At 43.1% G+C, this 18,751-nt stretch overlaps 1 long non-coding RNA gene across 2 annotated transcripts in view; it reads right to left on the reverse strand.

Moving 5' to 3' along the window:
• Positions 1-17,951, reverse strand: part of LOC111775099 (uncharacterized) — a 253,524-nt gene extending 235,573 nt beyond the window's left edge. The window contains exons 1-2 of one of the 2 annotated variants that reach the window (XR_011421367.1): positions 17,704-17,951; positions 12,489-12,864 (exon numbers count right to left, since the gene is read on the reverse strand). This is a non-coding gene — a long non-coding RNA (uncharacterized lncRNA). Of the gene's footprint in view, positions 1-12,488; positions 12,865-16,561; positions 16,701-17,703 lie in introns of those variants that run through there. The other variant, XR_011421368.1, reaches the window with a different exon arrangement.
• Positions 17,952-18,751: the final 800 nt, after the last annotated feature.

An 18,751-nucleotide genomic window follows, 5' to 3' on the forward strand; every position in this document is an offset into this window, starting at 1 on the left:
TGTTCCATGCTGAACATGGCCACATCTTGTTTAAGACTGATAACATAACTGGATTTATAATTTACTCATCTAACAGCCATTTACAGATCATCTACAGACTCCAGGCACCAAGCTAGGAGCTGGGTATCCCAAGAGGAAAAGGATCCTTCACTCAAAGGTTATGGAATATAAGCTAGAAGAAAGCTGTTCTCATACACAAACTCTAGGCGAATCAGGGGACTTCTCCACATTCACGAATTGGATGCTCACCAGCCATCCCAAAGAACCAATGAACTGCTTTTATTCCATTGAGACTTAGATTTTCATGGTGCCTATAGAGCAGATCACAGAGCTCAAGTTAGAGGTCCCCTTCCCATGGGATAGCAGACAAAAAGAATAACTGTGGTTAAATAGTTATTGCTGTGTATGCCCAGTCCTGTAATAATCTAACTTCAGATAAAGATACAAGAAGGCAAAGCTATAAAAAATGTTCTACTCCGGAAGATGAGAATATAGCACAGCTTTAATTGCAAGAAGGTGAGGGAAATAGTTTTCGAAACAGCTTTGGGAGGAGGAAGAAAAGTCATTTGTGAAAGCTCAGTACTTAAAATCTACAGATGGCATAGCTAACAAATAAATCAATTAAAGAATGCAAAGTGTGAACAGAAACCATAAATGTGAATTAAAACCATACAAACTTAAAGTTATGTATGAAGTAAGTATTTTAACCACTGGCACTAAAATTTTAAATTGAATTCTCCGATAAGACAGAAAACTGGTGTAATTGCCTGAGTAAAGGGTGGTTGGAGAATTACAGCTGGTGGGGAAAAAAATAAATGTGTTTCTGTGTTTTGAATAGACAGTAAAAGCATGATAGATGAACAGAAAGGGCTTGCCAAGGTACCAACAATAGTCCAGGTGAGAAATAACTAAAGCATAAAACAGAGTCATAGCAGCAAAACTTGAATTAAATAGTAGCAAGTTTATTTCCTATGTCGCTCATCTTGATGGATTCCTACATGTTGCTGGTTCCTGCCAGTCCATGCAAGGTGGCAGCATTACAGTCTGTTGGCCTAGTGGGGTCAGAGAGTTTGGGGGCATTCCTGGAGCTGCTAGCCTCTGTTTTGAGCATCTAATGTTTTCTGGACCTTTGAAGGATTTTTGTACAAGTATTGGGTTATTCATCTAATAGTTTACAACATTCTGTGTACTTGTAGGGGAGAGGGATAGGAGGGGGTAGAGAAGAGTCTTCTGGTTTCAGATGGTGGAGAGTAATATCATCTCAGCTCTTAGAGAATTCTCACCCTCTCCCAGGATTGAGTCCTGAATAGTGGGTGGACGTGTGGACCCTGGAGACAAACTGCCTGCATCCCAGCTCTGACACTTGCCAACTGTTCCCTTGGGCAAATTTTTCAACTTGTTTATGACTTGGTTTTCTCCTCTGTAAAAGGGACAAATAGTATGTTCTCATATGGTTTTTAAACAGCTCTGAAAGTTTTTATTTACAAGAGCTAAATACTTAAAATCGACCACTGCCTTACCAAACAAACAACTCAATCCTTTCCAAGGATGAAATGAGATAGGCTTTAGTATGTGCCCCTACAGAGAAGGGAAGGAGATCTGCGGATGTCAGATATTATTATCTCTACTTGGACTTCAGTCCAAAGGAAAGATTTTAAAAAATAAATTCATCATCAGCTACTCCCCCCTCTCCACAAGCCAGCTCTTCCTCTCTCTGCCTTCAGCAAAGCAGCACTCAAGTCTTCTCACACTTACAGTGGAATTTCAAAAACTCAATTAGCTGCATCACCATTGCCATTTTCTCTGTCAGCAAGGCCCTAACTGCTCATCCAATGCTGAGCTTTTTGATCCCATCTGTTTCATCCCGTCACTTTTGTCCTATCAGTCTCCAAGTTCTGGCTGTCCTTTATTCCAAATGGGTTTTCTAAATGCTAACCTCCCTTAGACAAACCCAGGTAACTAGAATGGCTGCCCTTCAGGATGCTCTCCTTTCAGCTTATCCATCTCACATGTTGGCAAACCCAGCACTGGCTTAGCCTCTTCCTCACCCTGAATGCCCCGTCCTCTCTTCCTTCTGTCTGCTTAGATCCCTAACCATGCTTCCAGGCTCATCTGAACCCCCACTGCTGCCTCTAACACCTTCCTGTACTGATTTCCACCATCTCTGAACCCTGGGGTCTCGTGGATCCATCATACCCCGCCTTCTGCTCTTATGCTCCAGTTCCACGTGTGTACTTTGTCTGCCCTGGTAGGTGGAAAGCTCCCTGGGATCGGGATTAATTCTCCCTCTTCCCCCACCCAGCACAATACTATGCCCATCACAGACACTCAATTAATAGTAGTCGAGCTTGCTTGAGTCAAAATCCATTTTAGCTCATAAGTTTCCACTGATGAGGAGATGATCTTTTTACTTTGTACCTTGTCTTAAGAAGTTATTTCTTCTTTTCATTATACTTAATGCAAGAAATAATGTTTTTGAGGTCAAAATAATTTATATATTAATGAATAAATATATATATTAATGAATGCATGCTATTTGGCACCTGTAAAATTAAAGATAAATCAAACTCTTGGAATGAACTTCTAAACTACACTATTAAGACAAGTTCAAACTCATTTATTCAGAGACAGTATTTACGAACAGACAGTATATAGGGTAATACTTTACATAAAGTCAGTAAATCATTATAACAGTCATATAAGATAGATATTATTATTCTCTTTTACAGATGAGGAACCTTACATTCATGCTAGAAAAGGGGTGAGGACTGAATGCAAAAAATATATCTTTCCTGCCAATAGGCACATGAAAAGATGTTCATCATCACTGATCATCAGGGAAATGCAAATCAAACCTACACTAAGATATCACCTTACACCCATTAGAATGGCAAAAATAACCAAAACAAAAAGTAACAAGCGTTAGAGAGGTTGTGGAGAAAAAGGATCCCTCATACACTGTTGGTGGGAGTGCAAAGTGGTGCAGCCACTATGGAAAACAATATGGAGATTTCTCAAAAGATTAAAAATAGAAATACCTTATGACTCAGCCATCCCACTACTGGGTATTCATCCAAAGAACTTGAAATCAGCAATTCTAAAAGTCCCATGCATCTCTGTGTTCATTGCAGCATTATTTACAATAGCCAAGATGTGGAAGCAACCTAAGTGCCCATCAACTGATAATTGGATAAAGAAGATATGGTATATATATATACAATGTAAAATTACTCAGCCATAAAAAAAGAATAAAATCATCCCATTTGCAACAACATGGATGGACCTTGAGGGAATTATGTTAAGTGAAATAAGCCAGATAGAGAAGGACAATCTCTGTATGACTCCACTCATATGAGGAATTTAAACATGTAGACAAAGAGAACAGATCAGTGGCTACCAGGGGACAGTCAGGTGGGGGGTGGGCACAAAGGGTGAAGGGGTGCACCTACAACATGACTGACAAACAATAATGTACAACTGAAATTTCACAAGATTGTAAACTATCATAAACTCAATAAAAAAAATATATATATATATATCTTTCCTTGGAGAAGAAATCATAGAGAATCAACAAAACTAATACATTTTGTGTGCCACGCCCTGTACTACATATAATAACTCATTTAACCCACATAGCTTCATGAAATAGAACAATTACTACTCCGATCTTATAGACCAGGAAGCGGAAGCCCAAAGAGGTTCAGTCAGTTGCCCCAAGTTGCTCAGCCAGAAAGCAGCTGAACTGGGCTCCAATCTCAGTCAGTCTGGCCCCCAGAGTACTCATTCTTAACCAGTACATTGCCTGGTTGCCTGGAAGAGTCACAAACATGGCTATAACATAGACAGAGGTGTGCGGTGTTAAAAATCTCAACGCTGCAGGAAGATTTAGGCTTTTCAGACCTTGAACTCTTCCTAGAAACCAGCTGAACCCTTATCCCCCCTCCCCCCCCCCCCAAAAATTAAATGTGATAAGATTTGCACAGCACTTAGCTTGGGTCTGGTTCATACAAGTACTTGGTAAATGTTAAGTCCTCCTGTCACCACCACCACTAGCTCCCCTTCTGGTGTAGCGAGATAACCAGCACCGATGAAGAACTATGACTCCCTCCAATGTAAGAATGGTATCTTGCTTGCTTTCTTGGGGTCTTTTCCCACAAAAGGGGATTTAGAGCTCTTTATCTTATTTTCTCCTTCTACAGTGTTGAAAGGACTTTTTAAACAGGCAGGTCATGGAAAGGAAAAAGAATATAATATCCGAAAAAATAGAGTTAACATCATCTTCCTTAATAATTCCTGCCCCCAGATAACCCCCGCACTTTCTTTCATCGAATTTCCTTGTCTCTAGTTACATCCTTGCTCAGAAGCCACCAGGCAAACTCAAGGCATTGCACCATAAGGGGGATCCAAATGCATCTAGCAAATCAAAGCGATACTCTGGCTGAGCATCCGGCTTCACCCTGTGAAGCCTGTTAGGTAAAGATTCAACGAGACCTGTGCTCCGAGGACTCTCCGCTGGGTTTGAAATGCTCTCACAAGCCAGGTTTGGTTACAGAGCGCAAAAGCTGGGTGAGAAGGGATTTTGCTTCCTCGTAGGGGGCGGATGGCCAGCTTCAACCAGAGCAGCACTTTCTGTAGGAAACGGCTGATGAAACAGCAGCTTCAGGAAAGGGAGAGCTGACCTGTGAGGGGGTCTGCAAGCCACAGGTCTTTCCAAAGCGAATGCAGCATTTTGAACATCAGCAAGAAGGGGGATATCTCCTGCTATAAGAGTTGCTGACACAGAAGAGGCACTCAAGGAATACTTGTTGAATGAATGAGTGACTCATAAAGAGACTATTAAGAATTTATAAAAATAATACTTAGTTATTAATTTCTGTGCATGTGGTTTATATCCACTGCCTCACCTAGTCCTTACAGACATTACTATGAGGTAGGTTTTATTAAAACCCTCATTTTACAAATCACAAAACTGAGGTGAAATAACCTGCCCTGGGCACATACAAGAAGTAAGTGACACGGGGCGCCCCGTGGCCAAGTGGTTAAGTTTACGCACTCTGCTTCCGTGGTCCAGGGTTTCGCCAGTTCGGATCCTGGGCACAGACATGGCACCACTCATTAGACCACGCTGAGGCGGCGTCCTACATGCCACAACTAGAAGGACCCACAACTAAAATATACAACTATGTACTGGGGGGTTTTGGGAAGAAAAAGCAGGGACAAAAAAAAGGAAGATTAGCAGTTGTTAGCTCAGGTGCCAATCTTTAAAAAAAAAAAAGTAAGTGACAGACACAAGATTCACATTCAGGTCATCTTAGTGTAAAATGAATGCTCTTAAGAACCATGCTTCACAGCAACTCTTGAAGGAGCATCTTTCCTTGACTAGGTATTTTCCAGAATGTTCTGGAAAGTAAGTATTTCAGTCTCTGCCTCCAGAAGTTTACACCACTTGTGAAGCCACCTCTTGAGCAATATTTGGGTTCTGAATTTAGTGCGATGTCACAATCACATGACCCCAGTCTGCACGGCAAATGTGGATATGTGTAACTGCTCCTTTCCCTGGCTGCTTGCCCAATTTAGCACCGGGCTATGCCAGACCAGCCGTAGCAGCCACTTTTACCAAAGAGATGGGTCCCCGCATCTTGAAGTGTACTGTACTGCAAAAAAGTAGCTAAGAGGAAAATACAAGTTGTCAATTCTACCCCTCTTAAAAATTTCCCAGTGAGGAAGGGCCAGTTTGTACACCTTCTTGAGAAGGAAAGAAGACACAGGAGTACTTTACTCAGACACTTTAGGAGCAAAGCCGCGGCTGCTTTCTGCTCCTTTGGAGTTGGAAGAGACCAATGCCTTTTGAATTCCACTTGAAGACAGAGAGGAGGCTGCAAGAGCCATTGTTGGCCTGACAATGGAAGATGATTTTCATAGACAAGTTGATTGCTTTCTAAAAGCAGAAAAATAAAGCCACTTTCAGCAACCACCCAAGAGTCTGTGACAGCCACCACTTCTGAAGGGACAAAGAGAAGGGGAACAAAGGAGAGGAAGCTTTACCAGCGAGTGCCTTTTTCCCCCATCTGGGAGGAAAACGGGTTTCACAATATTTTCATATGAGATCAATGAGCATCCTGTCCAAGGTTCTGGTAAAGTTTGTGCCTCTGAAACTTACAAAAACCCTGGAAAATGTTACCAGGAAAATCTGATATGATGAGGCTTACACCAGGCTAGACAGACGTAGAGAGAGTGCTTCAATGGAGAGCTGTTGTAAGCAAGCAGACTGTTTCTGAGCCTTTAAACTCTACCGTGATAAGCTTCCCTCCCCAGAGAGAGGGGAAAAGAAGTTAGGAGAAAAAAATACACAAATGTAGGCTATATATAAAATAAGCAAACTCACATTTATACACACACAGTATTTATAAATAAAGCAGCAATGCGCAGCAAAAGATCATTGTACTGTTCCTCCTATACATTAGGAGATTCATCAAATAGCTGTGGCAATATTCGTATTCAGCCAAAAGCAGTCCTTCACACTCCCCACCTTTTTTTGGGGGAGGAAGATTGGCCCTGAGCTAACATCTGTTGCCAATCTTCCTGTTTTTGCTTGAGGAAGATTGTTGCTGAGCAAACACCTATGCCAATCATCCTCTATTTCATGTGGGATGCTGCCACAGCGTGGCTTGATAAGTGGTGCTAGGTCCATGCTCAGGATCTGAACCTGCAAAACCTGGGCCACTGGGGTGGAGTTGTGTGAACATAACCACGATGCCATCAGATCGGCCCCTAGACTCCCAATTTTTCTTCACATTTAACTAAAATGTACTGAGTACCTACTTTGAGGCAGCAATATGTCAGGTGACCTACGAAGATCAAATTATTTAATTACTCCCAACTCTCCTAGATGGTACTAGCATCACTTTTTAGATGAGGATGTTCAGGTTCAGAGAGATTATGTAACGGGTACATCCCTTAGGATGCTTTGAACTGCAAGTAACAGAATACCTAACAATGGTTTAAACAAGAAACATTTCAACTCATCACCCAGAACAAGGAGTCTGGAAGTCTGGGTCCCAGGGTTTGGTCAGGAGCTTAATGAAGACATCAAAGCCTGGCTCCATCCACCTTTCCGCACCTCCATCCCCAACATGTTGTCTTACAGTGTTCCGGCTTCTGGTCTCATGGTTGCATGATGGCTGTTGTAGTTCCAGACATCAACTGTTTACACCACCAAGTCCACATATAAAAGAGAGGGGAGCTGGGACTTCTCCTGCTGCAGGATCCCTTTTCATCAGGAAAGAATTTTACTCAGAACTTCCTAACATACCTCTCCTTAAGTCTAATTCGGCAGAAGTGGATCACATGGCCACTTGTGATACTGGGCAAGTGGGTACATGCATTTTAGTCATTGTCATTGGAGGCTGGCTTTGCCAGGAAGGAAGAGGAGAACAGTAACTGGGCCAACACCAACAGTGTCTGGCACACTTACAAAGGATAGAGGTTGAAAGCGCTGGCTCTCATTTTTAAAAGCATGTACCTTCTACCCCACTGCATGTAGAAGAAGCAGGCACACCCTTCCTCAGGTAGTTGCAGACCACCACTTTCAATACCAGTGCTATGTTCTTAAAGGAGGAGGGGAAAGTTCGCCAGGAAGACCGCTGGTGGCTGTCGACCTGAGATTCTCCCCTTAAAGTATGAGGACCTTGAATTCCCTTTCCTAAGTGTCACTGGAGTTTGAGGTCTCTAGGGAGCCAAGCACGCTTCCCTCTTGGGCTACAGAAAGTCATCCAGGCCTTGCCTGAGCTGAACCCACACTCCTGGGGTCTAAAGATGGGTGGGGACCTGAGAAGGGCATCTCATATTTGGCTTGCCTCAGACTTCTCACTGGGTCAAGGCACTTGCCAGGCTTTTAGTGACCTTCAGTCCTGTGCCCATTGCAATGTACAAAACTTCTCCAACTCCACTCCACTGATGGGTTTGTTGGTTTCTCCCTGAGTGGTCTAGATGCATTCTCATACTATACCACATACACCTTTTCTTGTACATCATTAGTGGATTTTATCAGCTGCATATTGAAAATTATACACAATAATTATAAAATTATATTGGAATTATCTGTAACACATTAACTTATAGGGATGTATAAATATATAAATAATGTGTATTTAAAATTTTTATTTTCATTTGCACAGTTATCAGTCCCCAAGGGCCCCAAGAAACAAATCATCACATATAGACTTTTTGTGCATATAAACACATGCACACAGACACACACATGCCCCTACCTTGGTACTCGATGATGAAATAAAGAAAAGAGAGAAGGCATAATACCTATTCTCAAAAGTCTACAGATAAGAAGAAGCAAAAAGGACAAATATACACAGAAAATGCAGAAACAGACTTGGGTTTGAATTCTGCTCTACCACCTACTTGCACCTTGACCTTGGGCACATGATAGCATCTCATTGAGCCTCAAGTTATCACTTGAGAATGGGGACAATAATACCCACTCTGCATAATTGGTGTGATATTTAGAGAAAAAGCAGATGAAACATGTAGCACAATTCTTCACACGCAAAAACACTATGGTTGCGCAGAAAATGGGTACAGAGATTTATTGTTTCACTAACAAGTTTGGCTTTCTTGACCTCAAGAGTCAGTCCTAACCCTTCAAAGATGTTTTAGGAATGCTAAAGTGGTACATCTGAAAGAGGGACATCAGGCAGAATCCCTAATTTCAATGGATTTCCCTGGTCCTCGCAAGTCCCATGCGGCCTCTATGGGCAACCAAATTATTATGTCTGTGATGAGCAATCCACTTACCATGTCCATAATCATCTTCAGTAAAGCAGATTTCAGAGTCAGCTTTTGTAAATGATCCCCATTTTCAGTCACATGCACAGGCAGGGAATTACCCTTTGATTTTGGTGGGTAGGCAAAGAAATCTTTCTTCCCCTTCCAGTTACTCCATTCCTGAGGAAGAACACTGTGGAACTGGTTGGCCAAATACCAGGACAATTTTTCTCATGTTTGGAGCTCTCCATCTCCATTTCTTCTGGTGTTAGTTAGGGTATGGCTTTTCAACCTCTTGGAATAGGAAGTTTTGAGGCTTTGGTTAGTGTTCAACAGAAAGGGGCAAAGTGAGAACATTTGCTTTGACTGAAGGCTGAAGTTCTCAAAGTGTGGTCCACAGACCAGCATCATCAGCCTCACCTGGGAACTTGTTAGAAACAGAATCCTTGGCTGCCCCGGAGCCAACTGAACCAGAATCTGCATTTTAATAAAATCCACAGGACATTTTGGGAAGCCCAACTCAGGTCTATAAATTGACTTCATTTGGGTAAAGAAGCCTTCCAACCTAGCTATCTGGAGCACTGGGATTTGGTACAAATTTCTACTTGGTTAAAAATATATTTTTTTTCCTTTGTTCCTTTCCTATTTTTTTCCATTGTTCTGTGCACTTATACTTCCCTCTGGGACTGCTTCGTGGGGGGCCGTCTGTGCTGAGCTGGAGCCAGCCAGCACAGGCTCAAGAGAGCCGATTCTTCAAGTCTCTTCCCAACTTTGCATTCAGTGATGACACACTGATGGCAAGAAACTGGCCACAGTGAGAGTATTTGCACCACAAAAATAGGAAAATACTACAAATCAGAGCACTTTCCCCCACCTCAGAGAACTGGCTTATAGACCATATACACCTGGCATAATTCATGGGCACTCTCTCCCTGGCGATAACACCGCTATTCGAGCACCTCAATACTATTGTCACTTCCAACACACTAATTCTTTTTGCAACAGATTAAGTGCATTTCTTTTTACTGTATCCTCGGTAGAAATGGCGAACAAGTGGTTACCTCCTAACACCATCGCATTGAAATGCTATAGCTTTATAATTTTAACAGATGTAAAAATGATCTGGGTATCTGTTGCGAATACTTTCTCATGACTTCACTCCCTGGATTTTTATTTAGTAGATGTGTAATCACACCTGGGATTCTGAATCTTAAAAATGCACTCCAAGCAATTTTTTGTTTTTGCTCTTTTGTTTTTATTGAGGTAACACTGGTTTATAACATTGTATAGGTTTCAGGTGTACCAAATTATAATTCGACATCTGTATACACTACAGCATGCTCACCACCAAACACGTATTTTCCACCATATAATTGACCCCCTTTGCCCCAGTAATTTTAGTGCAGGTGGTCTTTAGACAGCATCTTGAAAATCACTCAATTCTGAGACACATCCCCAGAGGAGCAGCTCACTGCATTCACCTGGGGGTTCTGAGCCCTCACACCCACTACTACTGCTCACTCCCAATGCCCTGTGTCTCCTAGAGAAATGAAACTGTATTAATCAAAGACCTAAATCTGAACTCAGTTGTGTACCACTAAATTGCAAAGCTTATAGTAGCCACCTGTTTAGATAGCAATGAATGGTTAAGTAGTGTGTTTTCCAAACCTTTGAGTTCACCAGCAGAAAATCAAGACCCCAGCGGAAAGCTGCAGGTTGCCAGCTTTCCAAGGATACCAACTCCAACTGAAATCGGCAATGTATTCTCAGTGACTTTGGCTCAGGTCTCCCAAGCACATCATTATTATTCTAATGGATTTGGGAAATTACAGGTTCACTAATAATAACCCATGAAAGGAATACATAAATAGAAATACAGAGAGAAGAAATGACTTGCCATAGGGTCTTTTAAGGAGCTGGTGACTGAGTAAGCTCCGTTGCTATTAGCCGATAGATTTAGTCTACTGGGCCTCACCGAATATAAATCAGGGAATTTTTCATTAAAATGTAGATTCTGGGTTTCTGAAACAGTCAGAAGGGCTGACAACATGAGGCCCACATTTCTGTGTGGCGATAGTCCAGAGCTGAGTCATGGTGGCTGTTTTTGAAAGAGGCATGAATTCTAGAGTTCACAGTAGTTCCCATCACTCCCACGTTTCTTGTTTCCCTTCCTGGCCTTGTCCATGTGAGTGTCTGAGTTTGCAACTTCTGCTAAGCTTCACTTCCTTCCTTGCTTCTCTTTTCCCCTTCCTTCCAAGCTCTTCCCAGAAGGCCCATAGCATAAAGTTCTCGGTAATTTTCCTTCTTGCTCTCTGTTGCAAGCTGGCCTAAGCCAATCTCATGCTTCACAATTGATTATTTTTGGTATCAATGAACATCTAACGTTAGAGGTAAGTGAAGTCTGTAACAGAACTCTCAAATTCTACCATGTGCATGAATAGCCTGGGATCCTATTAAAATCCTGATTTTGATTCAATGGGTCTGGGGTGGCCCGATTCTGTATTACTCACAGACTCCCAGATGATGCCCATGCTGCTGGTTGCCTGCACCACATTTTGAGTAGCAAAGATATAAGTTTCTGCCCCTAAAACTTTCCTCCAGGTCTACTGGAAACAAGCCCCAAACCAACATCAGTTGCTCATGAGCATTTATTAGCAAAGGAACAAAACAGTGGTACAACCTGCTCTACAAACTGGATGAAGTCCCAGATCTTTGCCCTCTTCATTGTTGTGACCATGCCTTTGCATAAACCAAAAGTGACAGTGTTCTGGAAGTAGAGATTCAGTTTAATCTTAGAGGATGACTCAGGCAATCTCAGAATCAATTACTAGATAAAGAACAGTTTCAAAATCAAACTTCGGGCACCACTGTGAAGACTAGACTGCCAGGTTCCCTGGCTTGCTATGCTCCAGGCAAGGAGGGTTTCTATAATTCTTACAATATTTCTAGAATCCACATATTTTGAATACAAGCTATTTCACCAATGTAAACCTATTTATAACAACATGCTAATATCTGAACCTCTGGTGTCAAGTGGAGATAAAGATAGCTGGATGCTTGTAGCAACCAACCCTGCAATGTTATCCCAATTGGGGCAATTAGAGCAACTATTTTTATCACACTGACTTTGGTAATATATTTTAAATTAAATTACAGACTACATAACACACTGAACAATAGGTGCTTCAAACTGGATTCTGCCCCTAACTGGAAGTAAGAAGGATTAACTGTGCATTTGAGAGAGATCAATGTGAAAGAGGCAGGAGGAAATGGTGAGGTGTAGAACTTTCCACTGCTGCTTCCTAAGCAAGACCTGAGGGTCCCCTCGGCTGAAGCCCCTCTATCCTCGGCACACTCTTTGCGTGCTTTTCCAATTTACTTCTATCTGGATCCTTCTTACGTCAGATCTTCAGCACAACATACTCTATGTCACCTCACAAGAAACAGAAACAGAAAAAAATGAGAGGCAGAAGCAATCCTAGAGATGGCCGAAGCCAGCGAGTTTCCAACCTTAGCCCTTTCTCAGACCTAGTATCGCCATGTACAGCAAACACAGAAGAAAAGAGCTGCTCTTTTTCACGTAAGAAAGAGAGCTGCTCTGGATGAGGTGGTGGGGAGGAGAGCTGGAGCACACCTTTTCCCACCCTTTCTGTCCCTTCATACCTTTGTCCTTGAATGGCTTTCAAAGGATGCCGTTTAATAACACTAACCTGATCCAAAGTCATTCTTCCATCACCCATTCTTCAGGTTAGGAAGCCGAGTCCTTGAAGGGATACGCAATTTGCCCAAGTGCACATGGTTCGATGGGACAGAATTCAAACTCTCTTTCCATTGCCTCAGGTCACAGGACACAGGCTTTGAGTGAGGGGAAGATGCACACTCTTGTCTTGAGGTGGATGAAGCTGGTCGGAGCTCAGTGGGATAAGTCGTCAGACTCCCGGCCTGGGGGGCCATCTCCCTACACCTCTCCCAGCCAGAGAGTGCGTTCCTTTATCTCCAGGTGACGGCTCAATTTTTCCTTTCTGGGTTTCATATCCATCTCCTCAGTTCCAGATGAAAACCTCTCTCTGCAGTCCCTGGTGTCACCTGAAAACCAAAATAAGGATTTTTCAATCTTATGGATGCCATCCAGCACTTTAAAACATACAGCCAGCCAGACACGGTAACTTGTCACGGTGAAGATGACGTGGCTGCTCCCCAAAAGCTGGGGCATTTTCTGACTTTTCCCATGTGATTTAAGATTCTCTTTATCTGCCTAAGTTGCAGGCTATTGGCTGATATTCTATCAATCTCTTTATCCCATTTCGCTAAAGGCTTCCATTTTTCTCTTGGTCTCCACTTCCCACTCCATTTTTACACCTTCCCAGGCTTTCCAATGGCCTGTAAGGCCCTCATTCATACAAAAGCAGGCCTTCCTGAAGCACACATTTACGTTTAGGGTTACCCAGGGTAGTGGCTATAATCAAGGGAAAATTCTCCTCATCATAAGATGACAAAGCACTCCAGGAAGTGACTTCTTGTTTGTGTTCTTTACACTGGGGGTACGTCCTCCTGAGGATTTTCAGTGGCTCTTCTTCGCCCTCTTCTTTTCCCATCTTCCCTCTCCTTCCTCCTCTTTCACACCACCTCTCCTCCCTTGGTCCTGCCTCCATCCATCTCCTTTCTGGGAAACAGGTTATAAGAAGGTATATTCAGTCTTTCTGTCATCTCTAAAGTACTAACATTGACCTTACCTGCCTCCTACTCACCAGCCTCCATATTACTTACCAAAATCAAGAGGGTCTATGGCCTATTCTTGGGATATAATAATAATAATATTGACATGATGAGGATTAATGATGATAAGGACAAAGAAGAAACAAGAAGGAAAAAAAAGGGAAGGAAGGAATTAAATAAAGAAAAGAAGAAAACTTGAAGTTGATATCACTAATAATATGAATGACTAACATTGATGAAAGAACTCTTTGTATCAAGCACCACTGTGCGTATGTATGTGTGTATTTACACTGAGCTCTTACAACTACCCTGTGGTTTTCCCTTACTTTAGGAATAAGGAAATCTAGGTACATCTGAGCTCGATCAGCAAATAGAGAGCCAGCATTCAGCACCAAGATCTACCGGCAGTCCAATTCCAGAGTCTGGCTCTGTAAACGCAGCGCCTGTATTTCAGGGTTGAGAATGATGACAGTAGAAGCATCCATGTATTAGGATTGCACACATTAGTGACTCAGAGATTCAAAGGTCCAAGGATGTCATAATACCAGGGGTTCCTCCACATCAAAGGCACAGTATGGGGAGGATTCTGAGATGTTGAAGGCAAAGCTGTTTCTTATCAACAATCTAGAGGATGCATTTTTATACAAGTGGAGTAATGAGAGGAAAGGGCTAACGCCTGCAACAAGTAGCCTCCCAAGATCATTATATTGATAGTTTGCTAGACGCATGCCTATTTTAGGAGGCACAAGCTAATTTATTTTCTTTTTTAAATCACTTCATAAGCTCTGGAGGGTGTTTAATCTCAACTGCTGTCTCACTGCTGTATTTCCATCACCTGCTCCTCACATGTGGATTATCTGCCTTGTGGGCCATTTATGGGAAATTTTTAATACCAGTGTGGCTTTCCCAGGCCAACCACTTCTTCCTCCCTTTTCTATTGCCCAGACGTGGACAAAAATTATTTTTTTTCATGTAGGAGGAATATTGGCCCTGAGCTAACATCTGTGCCAATCTTCCTCTATTTTATATGTGAGATGCTGACACAGCATGGCTTGATGAGTGGTGTGTAGGTCTACACCCAGGATCCGAACCTGTGAATCCCAGGCCGCTGAACTGGAGTGCACAAACTTAACCACTATGCCACTGGGCCAGCCCCACAAATTAATTTTTATTTCACTGCATCTAAATGAATTTTCTCAGCCATTAGTCAAACGAACCTCTACTTATTTTGAATTCTGTCTGTCACACTCCCTCCTCCTTTTCCATCCCCACAGCACAGAGGGGATAATGGACAGCCATCCCATTGTACTTTAAAGTGGACCCTATTGTGTAGGAATCATGTTCACTTAAAATTTGAAGGAATGTACACACAACCTCTCCTGCAAGGTACCCTTCTCTTTATTTTCTCCTTCTCAGCACTGGCAGACTGTTCCTTTGGGAACATTTCGGAACCAAAAATTCTGGCCTTCATCTTGGATGAAATAATACTATTAAAACGTAAATGAGAAGTGAGAATGCAAGTCGAGCCTCCTGCCGTCAAAGTCCTGCATGCTCTGCTTCCTGCTGTCTGACCTTCTCTCCTACACTTTCCCCTTTGCTCTCTCTGCTCTGACAACCCCACTCCCCGGCCACATCCCTCATGTGTCTGCCTCAGGGTTCTTGCACTTGCCCCCTCTGCCTGGAATTCTCTTTCCCCAGGTATCCACTCACTCATTCCCATCACTCTCTGATCAAATGCAGTCCATCGGAAAGCCCTTCCCTGCCAGCCCAGTTCGTAATAGCTATCTCCACACATTTTCTGTTTCTTACTCTGCTTATTTTTTCTCCACGCAATAGCCCAGCATTTTATTTTATATTTCTTTACTTGTTTATTTTATATTTCTTTACTTGTCTCCCTCTACAATGTAAGATCCATGAGCTTTGTCTACATTAAAAAACAAAGCAAAGTCAGCTCTGATGGCTTAGCAGTTAAAGTTTGGCACACTCCACTTCAGTGGCCTGGGTTCACTTCCCAGTTGTGGAACTACACCACTTGTCTATCAGTAGCCATGCTGTGGCAGTGGCTCACATAGAAGAAGCAGAAGAACTTACAACTATACACAACTATATACTGGGACTTTGAGGGGAAAAAGGAAGAAAAAAGGAGGAAGATTGGCAACAAATGTCAGCTTAGGGTGAATCTTCTCCTGCAAGAAAAAAAAAAGCAAAGCAAAACAAGCAGCAACAACAAAACACTACTGTATCCTCAGGACCTAGAACTTCACTTGGCACGTATGTAGTAGTGTTTGTTGAATGAATGAATGCTGAGCTATGGATGGGGAGGGGCACATCCATATGTGGGAAAGGCACCAAATCTCCAGAATCACATATTAGAAGTTTCTGGATCTACCCCTGTTCCTAGGAGGTAAATTGCTTAATTGCACAGGAGAGTTTTTTTCACCTCCTCAGTTCCCTAGTTCTGCAGCACTTGCTGTTACTGAGCCCTGATTTCCCTTCTATTTTACAGCTGCCCTCTTTTTCCAGAGGGGTTACTCCCACTTATCCTAGACAAAAGAAGACTTTTGCCAAACAGACCGTGTATCTCATATGCTAAGTGACTGCCTAGGCATCACAGCTAAAGGTCAGGGGCCAGTTCTCTCTTTCTATTTCCCAACACTCCTGGGCCAATCAAATTCTTAGTTTCTCCCTTGGGTTCCCATGTGCACAGAGCAGGCAAATGCTGGCAATTCAGGGGAGCAGTCCAGAAGGGGTCCAAGAAGCTTGGCAACGTATTCGGTGTCTCATTCCAACCACAGTGCCAAGTTTAGAATTTAATTTACTCTCTCAAGTGTGAAATCTAATGTGAGCATTTGAGCAGTACCTGAAACACAGAGCTACAACCTTGTTCCCATCTCTCTTTGCCTCAGTTCCACTTCACACTTCAGTTGCCTTCATTATAGTATAGTTGGCGAGCAGGCTTTGGGGTCTGAGAGCCCGGTGTCCAAATCGCAATTCTGACAACACTATTTGCATTTCTCGGAAACTCATATGAATCCTTCTTAGGAACCAACGTTTACTGAGCCGTTACCTTGGTTCTGGGTCAAGGCTTTAGGTCTTTCAATCCTCACAATTCTATGAGGTAGCCACCATGCTTAAACTGGTTAGACGTGTAAAGAAATCGAGGCATAGAGAGTTAAGGTAACTTGACCAGGATAAATATCAAGGCGAGAATTCGAACCACTTCACTGTATTATCACCATCATCATCACAATCATCATTTGTGATGTGACGTGGACACCCTGGTCCATATGTCCAGGCTATCAGGCCCTCCTCCTCAAGTACTTCGTTGAGACTCGGCTGCTCTACCTTTGTCTAAAGGAGGCAGACCATGTCCCATCCATATAATTGGCAAGACCCAAAACCAGCCACAAGCCCAGGAAGAGTGGGCTTCCATTCTGTCACCTTTTGTTCCCAGGAGGACACGGAGTGGTATAATGGACAAAGGCTTTCTCAGGGACTCTTACTTTCTTGGGAGCGTGTCCTTAGGAAAAGTCGATCTAACCTCCTGACCCCTCAATGTTCTCAACTATTAAAGAAGGCTTAGGGGGCCGGCCCCGTGGCCGAGTGGTTAAATTCACACTCTCTGCTTCGGTGGCCCAGGGTTTCTCCAGTTAGGATCCTAGGTGCAGACACGGCACCACTTGTCAGGCCATGCTGACGCAGCATCCCACATGCCACAACTAGAAGGACCCACAATGAAAGATACACAGCTATGTACTGGGGGGCTTTGGGGAGAAAAAGGATAAAATAAAATTTTTTTTAAAAAAAAGGCGGCTTTGGACCAAAGTCTCAAAAATATTCATAAATGAATAACATTTATTCTCCTGGATCCAATAATTCTGTAATCAACATCCAACTTCTGATGGGTTCAATTTCCATAACCTCTCTTCATTTGCAGGGCTCTGTTGACCCATTTCTGCCTGCACAGAAGTCCTCATTGATTCAGAACCATGACACTGCAATCAGATAACGTAAAGTAGTCTGGGCTCCGAGCTGCCTCCTTAGGTAAACTGTAATTTCATCTTTTACATTCTCGTTGATCTTTCACATACTACCATGACTACTACTCCTAATGATGGCTCACACTCATTCTTCTAATCATCTTCCATTTAGTTAATAACTCCTTTAATCCTCACAACAACCCCATGAAGTAGTTACTATATTTAATACCCAGCAGTCAAAGGAGAAGGAATCGCCATCCCAGATCATTTGAGCTCCTCTCTTGCTGGTTTCTCAGCAACCTTTGGCTGCTGGCCTTGGCATCTGTGAGGGCCTTTGGAATTAGCAAGGGGAGTTGGGGGCTGCCCAGGTTCACAAGGAGAAAATGCAGGAAGGTCTCTTCCTAGGTTCCCCGCAAGAAGGGGCTGCCCAGCTGCTGCCCGGGGCTCGTGTGTCGTTTGGGCACTGATGGAGGCAGCAGCTGTTTCTCACTGGCTCTGCATAAATCTAAATCTGTTCCAGAACATTGCTGGCCTCCCTCCTGTTGCACTGGAATCTTCTCTCCCTGGTGAGATGCCTTGGAGACTGAAATGTCCTTCTGTTCTGGAATGTCAACAAAAGAGGCTGCTGCTTCCATTTCCTCGTTCTTCCTTTTCCCCAAACACTCTGAGGAAGTCGGATGCCTCGGCCCCACCTCAGAGGGGACACCTTGAGTAGGCATTAGGATGTGTTGGAGGTACTGATGGCAGACGTGGTAGCTTTCTGGGAGTCAACAAAGATGAGAAAGTGCCCCAAGAGGGACCTGCTCTCAGCCTTGCTCTTTGACCAGCTCTGTCATTTTATAACTGGGGGGATGAATTTTCAGGCTCAGGTGATGGAGGAAGGGCTGTGCGTCACCATCCATTCAAAGAGCCCTGGGGACCTAGTCTCAGGGAGCTTTGTCTAACGAGGCTGCAAGATGACCTACTCTTTATGTTTACTCCCTCAAGACTTAGTACATGTTGCTGCTTTCCTGACGGTAAACACAACACTCACAGTTACGTTATTTTTGCAGCAAGGAGGGTCAGAAATTTTTCAAAAGTGACATAAATTCACCTCTAGCTTTATTTAAGGGGACTGATATTTCTTTCTTTAAAAAGTGTCTTCAGTGGTTCAGAAAATTCTTAATCTCAGCAGTTTCCAAGTCAAGCTGAGAAGCATTCACGCATTTGGTCACTGCACTCAACAGTTGCAAATACGCACCCCGCTTAATGAAGCTGCCAGTGGGTCTGCTCCTCAG

This window comes from Equus caballus, chromosome 9 (genome assembly GCF_041296265.1).
Source record: "Equus caballus isolate H_3958 breed thoroughbred chromosome 9, TB-T2T, whole genome shotgun sequence".
NCBI lineage: Eukaryota > Metazoa > Chordata > Mammalia > Perissodactyla > Equidae > Equus > Equus caballus.